At 42.6% G+C, this 16020-nt stretch overlaps 1 long non-coding RNA gene across 3 annotated transcripts in view; it reads left to right on the forward strand.

Moving 5' to 3' along the window:
- The first annotated feature begins 3288 nt into the window (after positions 1 to 3288).
- Positions 3289 to 16020, forward strand: part of LOC111094289 — a 40635-nt gene continuing 27903 nt past the window's right edge. For all 3 annotated transcript variants that reach the window (XR_005384512.1, XR_005384510.1, XR_005384511.1), the window contains exon 1: positions 3289 to 3421. This is a non-coding gene — a long non-coding RNA (uncharacterized LOC111094289). The remainder of the gene's footprint in view (positions 3422 to 16020) is intronic.

The raw sequence follows: 16020 nt of genomic DNA on the forward strand, positions 1-16020 counted from the left end.
AAGAAGACATATGCAAGAGTCTGAAACATGGAGATGGCTGATGGGTCCTAGTGACCTCATTAGCCACCATAGCAAGAAATACCAATTTCTGTACAAAGAAAGTTTCATACTTGGAAAGTCCCTAAAATTGGACTCAGAAAGAAGCTAGTACTAAATCTAAGTGTTCTTTTTCATACCCTGCCAATGTTGGCCAGCCAAGGCAGGCTGCTAAAATGGGTTTCTCTTGTGGGCAGCTCTGATGGACACCAGACATCTGTGGAATCCAAAATGGCTGTAACTTATTAGCATGGGTTTTCTTTTCTGTTTGCCTTTTTTTTTTTTTTTTTCAATATGAGGGGAAATGGACTACTCACTAAAAAGGCAATTCATATTCTCTTGGCTAGCCAGTTTGCTTGCTTGCTCGTTTGTACATCTCCACCACTCTCAATATGTGGCTCCGTGGTTCTCTGTCCAGTCAGGCAGGGCCCATGTGCCTTCTGTTGCTCCCATCAGGCACCTCTCCTCATTTCAGCAAGTGTTGGGTTCCAATCTCTGAATGGTGACCAACCCATCGATGCATTATTACAACTCTGGGTCACTCTCTTGTCTTCTTTCTCATATTGCACAGCCCAATAATACTGCCATTGTGCAGTATAAGACATAAAAATATAAAAAATGGCATGAAAGTTCAGCTGGTGAGAGCTGTAATCACAGCACTAAATGGTTGGCTCCAGGTATAACTTTTTTGAAATATGGGATCTGCTTATCCACCTTTACCACCTGGGAGCTTAGCCAGTGGCACGGAATTATTTAGTCTCCTGGATTTGCTCTCCTATGTAATGTCATTGCCAGGACTAGCATTCTGCAGAGGCAATCTTGTGGTTTTTAGCGTGCAGGGAATAGAGCTCCCTAACCTACTTCCTGAGGCCACTCATTCCATTCCTAATTATCTAATATTTTTTAAATGTCCCTAGAGAGGTAAAAACTGACTTAAAATTATACTTATGTGTAAATGACTGATATCAAAATGGAGCAGGTTGTACAGGGAAAAAAAGGCTAGATGAGGGTGGGAGGGAAGTGGCTCCAAAGGGGATACCTGGGGGATGGGGCATAAGAAACAGTGGTGCTTGGAAGAACAGCGTTGCCTCCTCATGGTTTCGCCCCCAGCCAGCTGTTTATGCAAGGCAGGAAGGGACTCTAGTTAGAAAGGGAAAGTGACAGATTTTGGAAAGGAATATACAGGGGGCAGAGAACCACCGCTTCTTCCCCCAAAGGCCTCGTGGAGTCTGTAAGCCCCTCATAGCACCTCAGAACCCATAGAGGATGGAGGTTGCGCAGGCCGTGTCTCCATCAGGAACCCTGAAGTGAGGTGGGGGACGCTGGCTCTTTAGTGCGGCCACTGGATAATCAGTGCAAGTTTGCCTGCTGAAGGGGCCATAAGGGGGCTGAGCAGGGCCTCACACAGTGAACCTGTGGGGGGAGCACCGGGAGAGATGATTGTTCAAGCATGAAGAAGGCCCCCAGGAGTATAATCTAGGAGGACCTAGTCAGGATGAGACAGAGTCAGTGTTGTCCCTGGAACAATCGACAGGACCTTCAGTGTCAAAGGGTGAGGCTGAAAACAGGTTGGAGCAGGGGCAAGAAAGAACCTGGGCAAGAGATCAGAACTAAGTTGGTTACAAGAGACAACATAATAGGCTCTTCTGAAGAGTCAGAGAGTAAGTAGTGGAATCTCTCCCAAAGAATTTTTACAGCATACTAGTCCAGTGAGGTGAGCTGCTCCATGAAAAGGCTCCCATGGTCCTCCTGCTAAAAAGAAATTGGGAAGATCACAAACCATACTCTTTTTTTACAGATTAATTAGCCTATTAAAAGATTCAAGAAATCCTGCAACCTGTGTAGCTTTCTTTATTCCATAATTTTCCCAACTTATCTGATCTTGGACTCCTTTTCCTATGTTATACCTAATCCATCCCTGGGAACACACTTTGGGAAATACTCTTCTATAGTTCTTCGCTCCAATCCAGTTGCATTGACCAACCACCCAAAGTCTCCCTGACCACTGAAGTGGTCGCCTGCAAAGCCTTTGCTAATAAGCAGAGATCTCCTCACCTCCTGTCCTGAGGTCCATGGGACACCATTCACACCTTCTCTCCGACCTGGCCCCTGTGCTGAGAGCATCTGGGCATCTGTCAGAAGGGAACTCAGAGAACATCAATGACCTGCTGTATTGACTTGAAAACTATTGTGTCTAGACCATGGGAACACCTTTGATCCATGGGGAAGGGTATTTTTCTTCTAGCTGGAGAGAAATGCTCTTTGAACTGAACTCCCCTACCTGTACTTTTCAATTAGGGGGTGCGGGGGCGTTGTTGTTATTGTTTTACCGTGACACTACCTCAAGGCATAGCTGTCAGTTAGTGGCACTTTATTACAAGCCAGTGCCGGCTAATATACCATGAACCATTCATGATAGCTAATACCCTTAGTTACACCTCACCCCCCACTGAATAAAGGAGCCGAATTGCTAAATTTGTTTTTCCAAAAGACATTGATTAAAAGAGTTGACAAAGCCACTTGAATGCAAAATTTCCAACTGTCTAAAATGAAAAGCCTCCGATCTTCATGTTGTAGGCTGGGGAGAAGGTTTATTTTCCTACTGTGTGTAAATAATGGATTTTGCCTTTTCTGGGAATCCATCATCGAAGAGTATGTTGAATACTCAAACAATGGCAGTCTAAATTGTCCTGCAGTGACACTAACTAGCTGGAACTAATTCAGAAATGTGCACAGAGCATGATGAGGATAACTTCGTGTGTGGGGAAGAAGCAGCACCACTCACCTGCCTCCGTCATAGCTCATCTCAGGACAGATGCTGGCTGGGCCCAGGCTGCCCAGAAAATATGGGAACCTTGGTATAAATTATATCCAGCTCTGTTTTTTTTTCCTTTCCTTTCCTTTCCTTTCCTTTCCTTTCCTTTCCTTTCCTTTCCTTTCCTTTCTTTCTTTGCCTGTCCTCTCCTTTCCTGTTCTTTTGTTCTTTCTTTCTTTTAAAGAGGCTCTTTGTCAGATAGAGAATGTAAAAGCTCAAATACTTTTTACTCATTTTCTTGCTGAGAGCTGCAGGCATAACCAGCAGCAACAACCAGTAATTAATCATAGCTCTGGATACGGGAGCACATGTTCAAAGACATTTTCAACCCACTGAAACACATCATGGGTTTAAAATTTTGCCATAGAGCAGAATCTCTGGAATGAAGCTTTACATTCTTTCTGATTGTGATGTACCTACTGAGTATGGCCAACGGCGGCTTTTGTAAAGTCATCAAGGATGACAATTCCTTCCTCCAGGGATCTAGGGCAAACAAGCATCTCTGGACCACCCTGGAGATAAGCAGCAAGATGGGCAGAGTCAAGCACATGACACTGGGCAAAATATTAGGTGAGTGTTTTGGCAATTCTCTTTTGTTGCAATGAACAAAGACTCTCAAGTTACGGAGGTGATTTATTGCAAGGATCCTTGTGGAACAGCATTTGAAATAGAATATGCTCAGGGCTTGAGATAGTTCTAGAAAGTACCTATGCTCTCTGTGGCTCTCAGGAACTGTAGGGATACCCTCTATTGGTTTATCTGTGTACTTCTGCCGTCTGTTGCATTCTATCCTCTCTGTGGACTGGCCACTGTTGCTTTCTCATGTCTTCCTTTTCCCTATAGCGCCAGGTTGCTCATGTTTCCTTTTGCTCCATCCTTTTCAAACTTCAGCTCTTATTACTAACTGACTCATTCTCTTGGCATTTTCATAGTTTATATTCTCAAGAGAGCCAATTTAGCTGGTCCAGCTTCTAGTGATAGGACAGGCCCACATCACAGGTTGCTGGCCAGCCTCTGGACAGCCTGCCTTTGGGTCAGGAGCTTACCCCTGGTCTCATCAACTGGGACCAGGTGGAGTAGGGTGGCCTTGTTTAACACAGGCTCCTCTAGACCCGTCCCTTTAGCTGGGGCTGTGATTGGGCAAGTACCAGCGACTGACGTCTGGGGTCATCTATGTCTTCCTATTTGGTAATTAATGAGGCCTCTCACAGCAGCCCATGCTCTTCTCACACACCAGCCCACACAGCTGTCAGATGGCATCTCCACTTTTAACTAAGTCTCTGTTCAGATTTTTCATCCTCACTGCCGCTACTCTTGTCATTACCCCCACTCACTTTCCTCCTAACTGGTCTCCCTGTCGATGCTCCCAGGCCCCTTCAGTCTTGCGTCCATCTTTCTACAATTCAAATCTGATCGCACCACCCCCTGCTTATAACATTCAATGTCTCCCATTTCCCACAGGATAAGTTTAATTCCTTGATGTGGTTTAGAAGGTCTGCAGGTTTCTGCGACCTGCTCTCTGCCAGCCTCCTGCCACACCGTCTCTCACCGTCCCTCCTTTGCTGTCTACACCCCGACTTACTGGGCTCCTTTCAGTTTCTCTCACATGCCATACGCTCTCTTGACTTGGGGGCCTTTGTAGCTGTGTTTCCCTTTCTCCATCTCCAACCTCCTACTTCTCAACAGAAACTTCCACCTCTGGCTTTTTGACTCCCTAGATGAGTGTGGTGAGGACAGAGCACATCTGCCACGTGTGCAGTTATACCCTGGCCCTGGCCCTGCGGGGGCGCCCAGTAGGTGCTCTGTAAACATTTCTTCTTGGTGTGTCGTTGATGCCAGACCTCTGAGAGGTTATTTCTGCGTGGAGATCAAAAGTGAGAGGTAAATAAGTGATTTGGATAGAGGAAGAACAAGAGTGAAGTGAAATAGAGAAGGACATGGCCTAAGGATTTTGCAAAACTCGCGGAGTATAGATAAAGCTCTAAAGAAAAAAGATCTATGGGCTTTGATTACTGAGAGAAATCTGCAGCCCCCAGAGAGCCTGCAAGATCAAAGGACTTGCTGAGGAATCCATCTCAGGGATATCTAGCCATTAGCAACAAGCAGGATTTAGGATCTGGATTAATCTGTTTAGCAGAGAGAAGTTGAACTCCCTTCTATTCCTTTGGAATAGCTGTGGTACTGTGGGTGGGACGTGAACCTGGGCACACCTGTCTCCTGCGGTTCCCGGGGACAGTCTGCGTTCCCAGGTGAGGCCTACAGCTCCTGTGTGTTCCCAGCGCCAGAGCTCCCTAGGGCTTCCTGACGAACATTCACAGAAGCTTTGGAATCATTGATTTGCCCTTTAAGAAACCTGTGCTCTCCCCACCCTACTCCCACGGGGAGCTCAGGGGAGACGGAAGAGCTGGGTCACCTCGCCACACTTCTATGAGGGGTCATGCTCCTCTCTCTCTGACGTTAGCCTTCTCTGGAGGCTCATGGAGTCAAGTGGCCATAGTTATCTCCACCTACTGGCATCAGGTGGCGATCACGTTTTTACAGTGGCTGCCAGAAGCCTACAGTTGACACCACTCCTCACATGTTTTAATGCAAGAGCCTAAATTCTTGAGGTAGCAAGACACACTAGAAGCCAAAAAAGAGAATGGCCACCTCACCGTATTTAACAAGTGGAGATAGAGCAGGAAAGAGAGTTGGCAAGTGGCTAGTCAGCAATATAGCATCAAAAAACTAGTTCCCTTCAGGCACACAGATTAGTCACAACCTCTTGTTGAATTAGCTTCCTGCCAATAGCCGATGGTAACCGGGGAAGTACACAGGCTCACCACAGACCTGAGGAAGGAGAGGATGGCAAAAGTCAGCAGGCACTGTAGTAAGTGAGGACAGGGGTCAGAGGAGGAAGAAATTGCTCCTGGAAGCTCCCGGTGGTACCATGGGCTGAATCAGAAAGGCCTGTAGATCACACCTTCACTAGCATGTCTGTCCTAACGATCCTCCAAATGTCCTGCCATCCATGAGACTTGGACTGAGCAACATTGTTGGCAAGAGGCCCTTGGCCTCCTATCCAGAGGCAGTGGGTGGCCCTCTCGGAAAAGCAGGGATCTTAGTTATCTCTTCTCTTGATAGTTCGTTCTGAGAGATGTGGGATTCTCACCTCCTGGCTAGCCCATCTGAGACTGATATAAGTAAACATTAGCTGGCTCATTTAAGACTCTTTTCCCCCCCTTTTCTTTCTCTGCAGAAAGCAAACAAGCAAGCAAGCAAGCAAGCAAACAAACACATAAAACCAAAACCAAACAAAAAAAAGCCCCAAACAGGCTGGGTTATCTTGATCAAGGCAGTTAACCTCTCTGAGCCTGTGTTCCCAGCCATAAAATCAGGGGATTGGACCTTGTTGAAAAGTCCCCTCTACTTCTACAAGCTATGACATTTCATATAAAATATTCAGAAGCTAAAGGAAAGAGGGGGGAAGACATTCTTTTCCCTGATGGGCCATCAAATAAGAAGAGTAATGAGTATTTGGGTGCAGGGTTCACAACAAGCCTGACTTACAGACTTCAGATGTCTAATTAAACAGTGGCCTCTCCAAGGTCACAGCCTCCTTCCTGTTGCCTGTTGGTACGTCTCTCCGCTCAGTGCCTGGTACTCCGCAATGCTATGCATAGGGTGGACTCCCTGACAGCTGTTGACTTAACTCTTAACAGACTTTGTTTTTATGCAAGGTGGATCCTAGACCTGTGCAAAAGGCCCAAGGGGCTGGAGGCATAGGGTTGCTGTAGACATTTGCATTTGTTCTGTTCTCTTCCTCCGTGTTTAGACCAACGTGTCTGGGGGGAGCTAGATTTATGAAGGGCTGCTCTCCTTTCGGCGGCCTGGCTTCCTTGCTCACAGTTGGGCTGCCTTGGGATGTTGATTTTTGTTCTTTTGCCCATTGTTTCCCTGCTCCCTATTTCTAATTTCTTTTTCTCAGAGGCTGACGCAGTTATTTCCACCCCGAGTGCTTGGCCCCACTCTCTGGCTCTGGGCTCTGTAACCCATGGCAACAAGGGAAGGGAAGCAGGTGATCACACACCACACACACATATTATTCTCTTTCTCTCTCTCTCTCTCTGGCTCTGGCAGTCTAGGGCACACAAAGGGAAGAGTCTTAACTGGCTGCAGTGCCAATTAGAGACACAGGCCTCATGGCTGGTGCTGAACGCTCAGGGCTTCCGGGTCACGATGCAGCAGCTGTTGGGGAGCAGTGTGGCCTCTCCTTCTGTTTGCTCCAGCTCCTCGTATTTCTCCAGGGCAGCAAAGTAAAATCTGACCTTGCGTACACAGTTAAAAATGTCTTCACAGCGGTCCATTCCCTGCTAGCCTGGCCTGGAACCCTATTTTATGTGACCATGGAGATTGACAGGATTGTGCTGATCAGTAATAAGTGAGCCTACATATATTTAAAATAAGAAAAAATTTCTTTCCACATAATTTTCCAAGTGGAAATCATAATTAAGTCATTTAAAGTCTAAACTTTCGCCCCTGCCCCCTCTCATATTGATTGGTTCTAGAAGTTCCAACCCAGTTCAACAATTTTTTTGTTCCTTGCCAAGTTTTCTAGTTGGTTTGACCTAAGGATCGGAAGAGTCAAGTAACTGACCTGGTTCAAGTGGTAAAAATCCCCTTTCTGTTCAAGGGCTAGAAATACATGGTAAATGGGTTCTCATCCTACTTGGTCAGTTAGTAGTTGTAGGTTAGTAAATAAGTCATTTTAAACAAGCATCATAAAAATTAATACATATAAACCCATGTAGCAATTTATTTTTATCTCAAACTTACCAATATACATTAATTTCCCACTTTTTTGATGTAGGGTCAAGGTCTGATGCTTGAAGGCCAACTCAACTTTCTTGTAGTAGAAGCTATAATAATAATAATAATAATAACCTGTCTAGGTTTTTATGGTTTCCTCCAGTATTATATAATAATCTCATTCTCATCTCATTTGAAGGCAAAGTAACTTGTCTATTCTTTCCAAATAATTCAACCTATTTTTCAAAGAAAAACTTTATTTCCTTTGCATTCATATTGCATTGGTTTACATATTATTTATTTTTTTAATTTTTTTTATTTTTTAAAATTTATTTATGATAGTCACAGAGAGAGAGAGAGAGAGAGGCAGAGACACAGGCAGAGGGAGAAGCAGGCTCCATGCACCAGGAGCCCGATGTGGGATTTGATCCAGGTCTCCAGGATCGCGCCCTGGGCCAAAGGCAGGTGCCAAACCGCTGCGCCACCCAGGGATCCCCAGTTTACATATTATTTAATTAAATTATGAATTATAAAAACAAATGCAACTAGAAAAAACTGGTTTGGGAATAAGCCCAAGTGCTCTTGATAAATTAGATACCCAACTGTTGGGAGCAGAGGTGTGTAGACATTCAAGAGAGCAACATCCAGCATCACAGGGCAAGTAGGAACTTTTACCCTTTCTAGCACATGACTGTTAAATGTGATTACTAATATTAGAAATGCAAGAATGTGGTTATTTATACTAGAAAGCTAATACCAGCAAGGAACTAGGCAACCCCTTGCACTGATTCCCCTCCACATTCTCCTGAACCTGTACCTTCAGTTCTAAGATCAGTTCTTCATATTTGACATTTGGACACTTTCACCTGTCCCGTGTGCTTCTCAAATTCAGTGTGTCCAAAAACAAGCCACACTGTTTTCCTTCTTTTCTTCTTTTAAGATGAAATAGGACATGCTGGTTTTGCTAATAGGAAAGCTCTTTCACTGAAGGAAATCTTAAGCCAGTCTGATGGGACCCCAGAGGTGCAATGTCCATCATGTCCCTTCAGGAGATCCCAAGGAGCCTCTGAGGATTTCTAGAATTCTTGACAGCACAGATGGAAAACCTTTGGAATACAGTATAGACTTGAAGCCAGACAGAAATGAGTTCAAATCCTCACTCTTCCACATGCTGTCTGTGCGACATTGGGCAAATTGGTTATTATCAGAGTCCTAGTTTCCTCAGAAGTAAAGTGGGAATAATATGGCTTCTAATAAAAATTGTGAACATGAGATGAAACGCTGCGTGAAAAGCACTTGACAAGCTGAGATACTCAGCAGTGTCTCCGAATCAGTTTCTTTTCTCAGCGGTCTGGCTTTTTAATGGCACCCAGTTCCCAAGATTTGAAACCTCAGTTGCCACTGGCCCTTTCTTCCTCTTGAACTACTAACCTCCCATCACATCACCCAGTTATCTGGTAGGTACTGCATTTTCTAGTCCCTTAACATCAAATCCTCAGTTTAGCTTCCATTTCATTTTCCTAAAGTTCATGCCTTCATTATCCTTCAACTTCCTGCTACTCCATACCCACAAATTCAGCCTGCACTTCAGTGACCAATGACCTTCATGAATCACAGAACAGACAGATGGTGCTCAGAGCCCCTCAATGGTGCCCATTAGTCCACCACATAAAATCTACATGGCAGAGCTTGGCATTCAAAGTGTTCTAAGCTTTAGGCTCTTTTCTTTTGTAGGCTTATATGGGACTACTTTGCCACCAACTCATGTCCAGCCCACGCAGCTCCTCTCTGTTCTCTGACCAAGTCTGTGCCTCTGACCTGGCCATCTCCTTCCCCTTTCTCTCGCCACCCCTCTGGTTGTGCAAGTTCCACCAAGACTTCAAGCTGAAGTGGCTCTTAAAAAAATAATGTTGTCTCATCTTTTCCTCTTGTAAACACCCTCCCCTGGCCTTGCCCCCCAAAGTTTGTGTCAATCTTCCTATACCATTAATATTCGTACATTTATTACACACTCATTTATAAATCATCTCTCCAGTGAACCTGACTCAGGACCTTGCCATAGTAAGCCTCAGAAAATATATCTTGACTGAATATGCCTCGATAAACATTTCAGGGTATTAATAAGATGCAAAAAAAGAAACAAAACCAAAGCGCATACCAAGATTTGCTGTGGGTTCATAGTATATGTACTGTTGCCCCCTCAGCAGCCTTGTAGGAGAGAGTACTGCTGCCCTCAACATCTTGGTTTCTCTCCCAGGTGGTTGGGCACAACGGCAAGGACAGAAGTTAATCCTAAGGAAACAGGGTTTTGCTTGACTGTGTGTTTTATTGATACAAATTTATTCATTAATATTTTGGAAAAAGAAAACAAAACTTCTGTAAATTACTCCATTGCAAGGACACAGGAGACCCCACATGTTCTTCCACATGCTTCCTGCTGCCATTTTAGTTTCCAACAAGCTGGTAGTGGGTTACCAATGGCCATGATTTCCTGAACACTTTCATTATAGGAAGTTTCTATAATTATAGGAAACTGTGACCCCAGTAACAGTTTCTGACCTGTCTGCGTCCAAACCTTTGCCTTTTGTCATCACAACAAATCTAAAACTTCATATGATATTATTCCATATTATAACCATAAAAAGCACGGAACATTGTAATGAAATAGTAGGAGGCGAACTCAATTGGCATTACAAATGGACAAAACCCAAATCTTCTTTATCCTTTTTTTTATTAAGCTCGACAGACTGCTAATGGAGTATGGGCATTGGGCTCTGACCACTGGGGGAAGCCGCCATTATCCAACAAACATCTGCTGGCTTCCCTCTGCCGTCCCTACCAGCTGCAGCAGAGGCACAGTAAATTACTCCGCTAATTCTATTGGCTCATTCCTGCACTTCTCTAACAGAGAATATTGATTTGTGCCAGAGATCCTGGGCCTGCACGGATTCTAAAGGTGCAAGTGGGCAAAATCTGGTATTTTTAACACCAGGAAAACCTGTGATACGAGTAACTGTTGCCGGAGTTGAAAGATATCCAACTTCCAAGGATTGGAAGGATACCCAACTTCCAAGGATTGGAAGGATGGAGCTAAGATGGAAAACAATGTATCAGTTCACTGAAAGAGTTCCCTTTAAAGGTAAAACACTGGGAATCACAGAGGAGAAAACCACCCTTTAATCACTAATGGAAGACAGAGTGATGTTGACCCACTTTGAAGAATAATGGGAATGAGCTGGAGGAGGTATTGAGGGCGGATAGTCATCTTTAGCTGATTATTTGATGTAGAAATTCTACCCATAAGGAAAAAAAAAAAGAATCCTTTATAGCTTGTCGATTCTTAGGCTATTCCTGACTTTCAGAAGCGCCAAGGTGTAAAAACAGAGAAGTCCAACGCTGGGATCCTCTGGCACCTGGTAGTGTGATTTTGGTAAGGCTGAAGTTGTTTCCTCATTTCTAAGTGGCTGTGATAACTTCTGTAGACTTGTGAGAACAAAGTGAAATATTACATGGAAATCACTCATCACAGCCACAAGCTTATTGTTAGATGTATTTTCAGGGCTCTGTGTCCTTCGGCCAGAAAGCTTGTCGGTAATGGAATTCACTCGGAAGGCTTCTGTGGGGAGAGCAGACTGGGTGTTGGAGACCTGGACTCACTGAAAAGAAACCACCCATCAGCATCCGCCGGAGTTTGATAAGCACTTACTTCTCTGGCTGGGTGGGGTGTGAAAAAGCTTACCCCAAAGGAAATTAACCCAAATATGTAAGGCCAGTGGGATTAATATCATGAGACATTGAGAAGTTATCAAATTGCTTATGAAGTGTGAGGGGCTTGACATAAGCTCCCCACCTACTCCACTTTGCAATTTCATGGCTATTGAATTTCAAAGAATTATTCTCTGTGTCTTCCTGGTTATTTTAAATTCTACTGTCCCTGGCAGAGTGAGGTGTGGAAACAAGATTTAGGATATCTTTCGAAGATGAAGCTGACATTGATTCAAAGCAGATGTTCTGGTGGGATGCCCTCACCTATATGGACAGCTGGCTTGTGTTAGGTGTGGCTTTTCTGGAAGGTGACCAGAAGCCCAGAACACTTAAAATTGTGGGGCATCTTAGAAGATTCAGTAGAATCTCAGGGTCCCTCTTTTCTCAGTTCTAAACTGCTGACTTTAAAATATACCTTTGGGGAATTACTCTTTCATTAGGTGGGGCAAATCCCTGTATGAGGCACTATACACAGACGACTCACCTAATCCACATGACACTCCAAGAGTGGATACCACAACGCCTTTATCTAGGTGGGGACACTGTCGGAGAGGTAAAAGCATGTAACTTACCTGAGGGTTCATAGCTAACAAAGTGTAGAAATGAGGTGGAATCCATACATGCCCATTTGACCTCAAAAACTATCTTAAATTGCCTCCATTACAACATATATGAAGATCCATGGATCACCTGGACTTGCTAAAGCTCAACTGATTTTGACCTACAAAATGACAATTTCTTTTCTTTTTTTTTAAGATTTTTATTTATTTATTTATGAGAGACACAGAAAGAGAGGCAGAGACACAGGCAGAGGGAGGAGAAGCAGGCCAGGAGCCCGGGAATCTGGGATCAGGCCCTGAGCCAAAGGCAGACGCTCAACTACTGAGCCACCCAGGTGTCCCACAAAATGACAGTTTCATATAGTTCAACCAAATACTTCATTTGACCCATAGCATATATTTCATTTGACCTACAGCCTTGATCTAAATTTTTGTATTGATACCATAATGTTATCCAAAAAGGAATGAGAGTAAATGTGATTGGATTTGAATTACAATTCTCATTTTTCTGCTACAAAATATAAGAGGAGCTGACTAATCCAATGATTCATGCATTACTTGATGTTTTTCTAATGATTTTGAAATTAATCATTGTATTTTTTTTTACCAGCTTTATTGTATTCTGACCAACTGAGCTTATAATTGTTTCCCTCTCGTTGCCTGCTGAACTTCACACATTTTGCCATCATGACTTTTACATTTTTCAGTTCTTTCCATGCTTAGTAGACTACCAGAATAATTGTTGCTCTTTTCCTTCCAAACAAGAGTATAATTTAAAAAAAAACATAAATTATATGAAACTATATTAATTTATCTGGGGTCTAGGAAATATTCTCAATGAGTACAAACCTGGATAGAATTATATGTACCCAAGATGCACTTTAATAGACATTTTATTTAAAAAACCATTGGTGATAACATGAGAAGGTATATTTTACATCTACACATACACATGTAGGGACGAATGTTTGAAAATATAAACAATTTGCATAGTAATGTTTATTTGTTTTAAATTTACAGTTAATTAATATGTGGGTTTCGTCAGCTTTTCCCTCTTCCTCTCCCCATAACTCTATATCTTTCTCTATCACTATAACCAGATAGATATTTTTTTAAAGGAAATTCACCATCCGTCTGCCCCCAGGTCTCTATCTCCTGTTCTCCTCTATAAACCTTTTGCCCTTGTTTTCAGTGAACTCTCTTGAAAGGTGTATTTTCTTGATTTACAGTTATTGAGACATTGATAAGATGAATCCAGTTATCTTTTTTCCAGCCCACCCAAGAAGAATGTTGGTGAAGTGATGTTGTTCATTTGCTTAGTACTTTTTACTTTTTACTTTTGGAGAGAACTTTTTTGATTGTTATGGATATTGCATGCATATAGTTGCTATTCTCTGTACATGCTTTTTCATTTAAAAAATTGAATATTCAGCAACATCTAGGTTAGACTGCCTAGATTTCTTATTTGGGGGTAATCATTCAGTTTTGGATTCTTTCCTAGTTTTCAGACTTTGAAACCGCTCACAGGAATGTTCTATGTCATGTTTTTCTTGTTAATAACAACACAGTAGGATCTAGTACTCTTCGTCACATTTTAGCTGTGATGCTTTGGGAATAAACCTGCTCTGACAAATGCAAACATTTTCCTGTATTGACAAAAGCCCGTGTTAGGGGTATGCCAACCACATTGTCAGGCATAGTTACACAAGGAGCTGTAAATTGCCAAGAGGTCTGTCAAAGCTGAGATGTTTTCAGGTGGGCTTCCTCATGATCATTTAGATTTATGTATTTGAAAAGAATCTTCTAGAGACAATTAAATAAAAAAAACAAATCTCACAAATGATGGAGAGGTAGCCAGAGAACTCTCAAAACCACCACCACTCCTGCAATAATTTTCACATCCTGTTTTTGTCTTTCTGCTCCAGCAAGCCGTCTCGGTAGTTCCAAGGCGCGTTCCTGCACACTTATTGCAGGATGTCACAGCCATTTCCTCATTTTGTGTAGATGTTTTTATTAGGTTGTGGACAATGTGCATGCTGGCTTGTGAAGAGTTAACACTCAGCTGTGCTGTTGATGTGCCCTTATTCACAATCTGTTTCCTTTGATGCAAGGGTGCAGTGTTTCAAAAGACAATCACTGTAATTCTATGCAGATTTTTCCTGATTAATGAATAGAAATTTTCGACTGAATCTTTAAATAAGTGTAACAGGGTAAGAAGTGAATATAATCCTTAATTTTTTTGATTAGAAGGAGTTTCAGATTTGAAAAACTTAGGCATATCTGATTTATCATCATATGTGCATCTTGAGTCATAAAGCTGTTGTAGAAGTTATATAAGGCTTGCAAAAAAAAAAAAAGAGTGTGGTCTCTTTGTGAAGCTAAATGAAATAAAATATAAAGTTTGTGATACATTAAATCACAAACATAAATATACACTTTATGGCCAGCTGTTATTTCTAAATGTGCACATTTTAAAATAGAAACATTTACCCAACATGCTGATTAGCAATTTCCCAGTTCCAAAAGGCCCAATCGCATTTAAGATGCAAAAGATTAAAATGCCTAAATGGATAAACTTAATAGTTCATCTTCCTAACTGTTTTTATATGTTATAAGTCTCATAGTCCCTTCCAACCCTATAGACTCAAGGGCTGGAGCTACTTTGATGTGGATTTGTGTTTTATGCACATGCTTTTATTGGAATAGAGTCTGACTGTGTCCAGACATAGGGGAGAAATGTTCTGCATATGAACGGAGGCCATGCGGCCCCATGCTACTTCACACTGTGTGTGCAGGTTCTTGGAGAAAGTAGTAAACTGCTTCTTATCATCATATCACAAATATTCAACCTTAATTTTAGCTAAAGATCATCTCAGTTGCTAATGTTCCATCTCTAAGTGATTTTACTCCTCCCCTGCATAAAAACTGGTCAAGGAGAACATGCAAGGTTATGTTGACTCTAAAATGCAGTTCCCTGGAGAGACCATATTTGGTTGTCCATGTGGCATCTCTGCCTCTGTAGGTAGATCAGAATTGTTAGATGCCGCTAGTCCTTAAGAGCACATTGGCAATTGGCAGTTCAAAAGTTCATGCGATGCCATATGTCCTGATAATTTTTATCTACATCTAAAACAATACAGGACTGTCAAATAAAATCCTGCATGCAAACAAATGATGGAATGCAGGGGAACCCTCTGCTTTAGCCTTTTCTCCTTTGTCCAACAAGCTAATGCAATAAGGCCAATAATAAAAGGTTGTGTACTAGGCCTAAAGCCTGTGACAGATAAAAAAGAAATGTTGGAAACCAATGAAGCTTTTGCACAATTAGATTTTTTGAGGCTGTGCTGTAAGGATTGCCCAGAGCCTGTTCAGTCCTGATTGATGGTAAAATCATAACTACATCATATTAGCTGTAGAGTTCACTGACAGGTTACTACAGATTAATATTGCCACTGCTGTTCACTTACCATCAAACCAGGGAAATATGAATTGAGCTGTTCTTCTAACAAACCCTGCATATTAAAAGGTAAGATGTCCTACTGAACAGTCTCCCCTGTCACTGAGGAAAGACACAAACAATGTCTACTTGAGAGATATGCAGATATGCTGCAGCATACTAATTAGTCTGCCAGGAGGGCCCCATCACATCCGGCTGGCTAACAAGACGTCATGGGCTCTTGTTCCTTTAGAGCTCTTGGCTACAGGACTGCAAACAACACCCTAAAACGTGGAGCTGCAAACCTTGGTGATTTAAATGCAGGCTGCCAGGCAAATTGCAGTGACATAAATTTGGCCCATGTGTTTTGCATCGAGAGAGTGAAACAGAGGAAGCCACGGAGCCGAGTTTTGTTGACATTAGGTTCAAGAGGTTAGGTGGGCTCTTTTCAGAGATGCTATCCACAGCAAGGTGAGGTCACCTGTCTCTGGCATTACTCTGAAATGTCGAAAATGCAGCAAATAAACATGTGCTGATAATAATGACATCGTAAATGAAAGCATTTTAGCCTTTTAGCACCCCAAACCTTGGGTAAGAAGTCAACTGTGCAACAAAAACTA

This window comes from Canis lupus, chromosome 36 (genome assembly GCF_011100685.1).
Source record: "Canis lupus familiaris isolate Mischka breed German Shepherd chromosome 36, alternate assembly UU_Cfam_GSD_1.0, whole genome shotgun sequence".
Taxonomy (NCBI): Eukaryota; Metazoa; Chordata; class Mammalia; order Carnivora; family Canidae; genus Canis; species Canis lupus.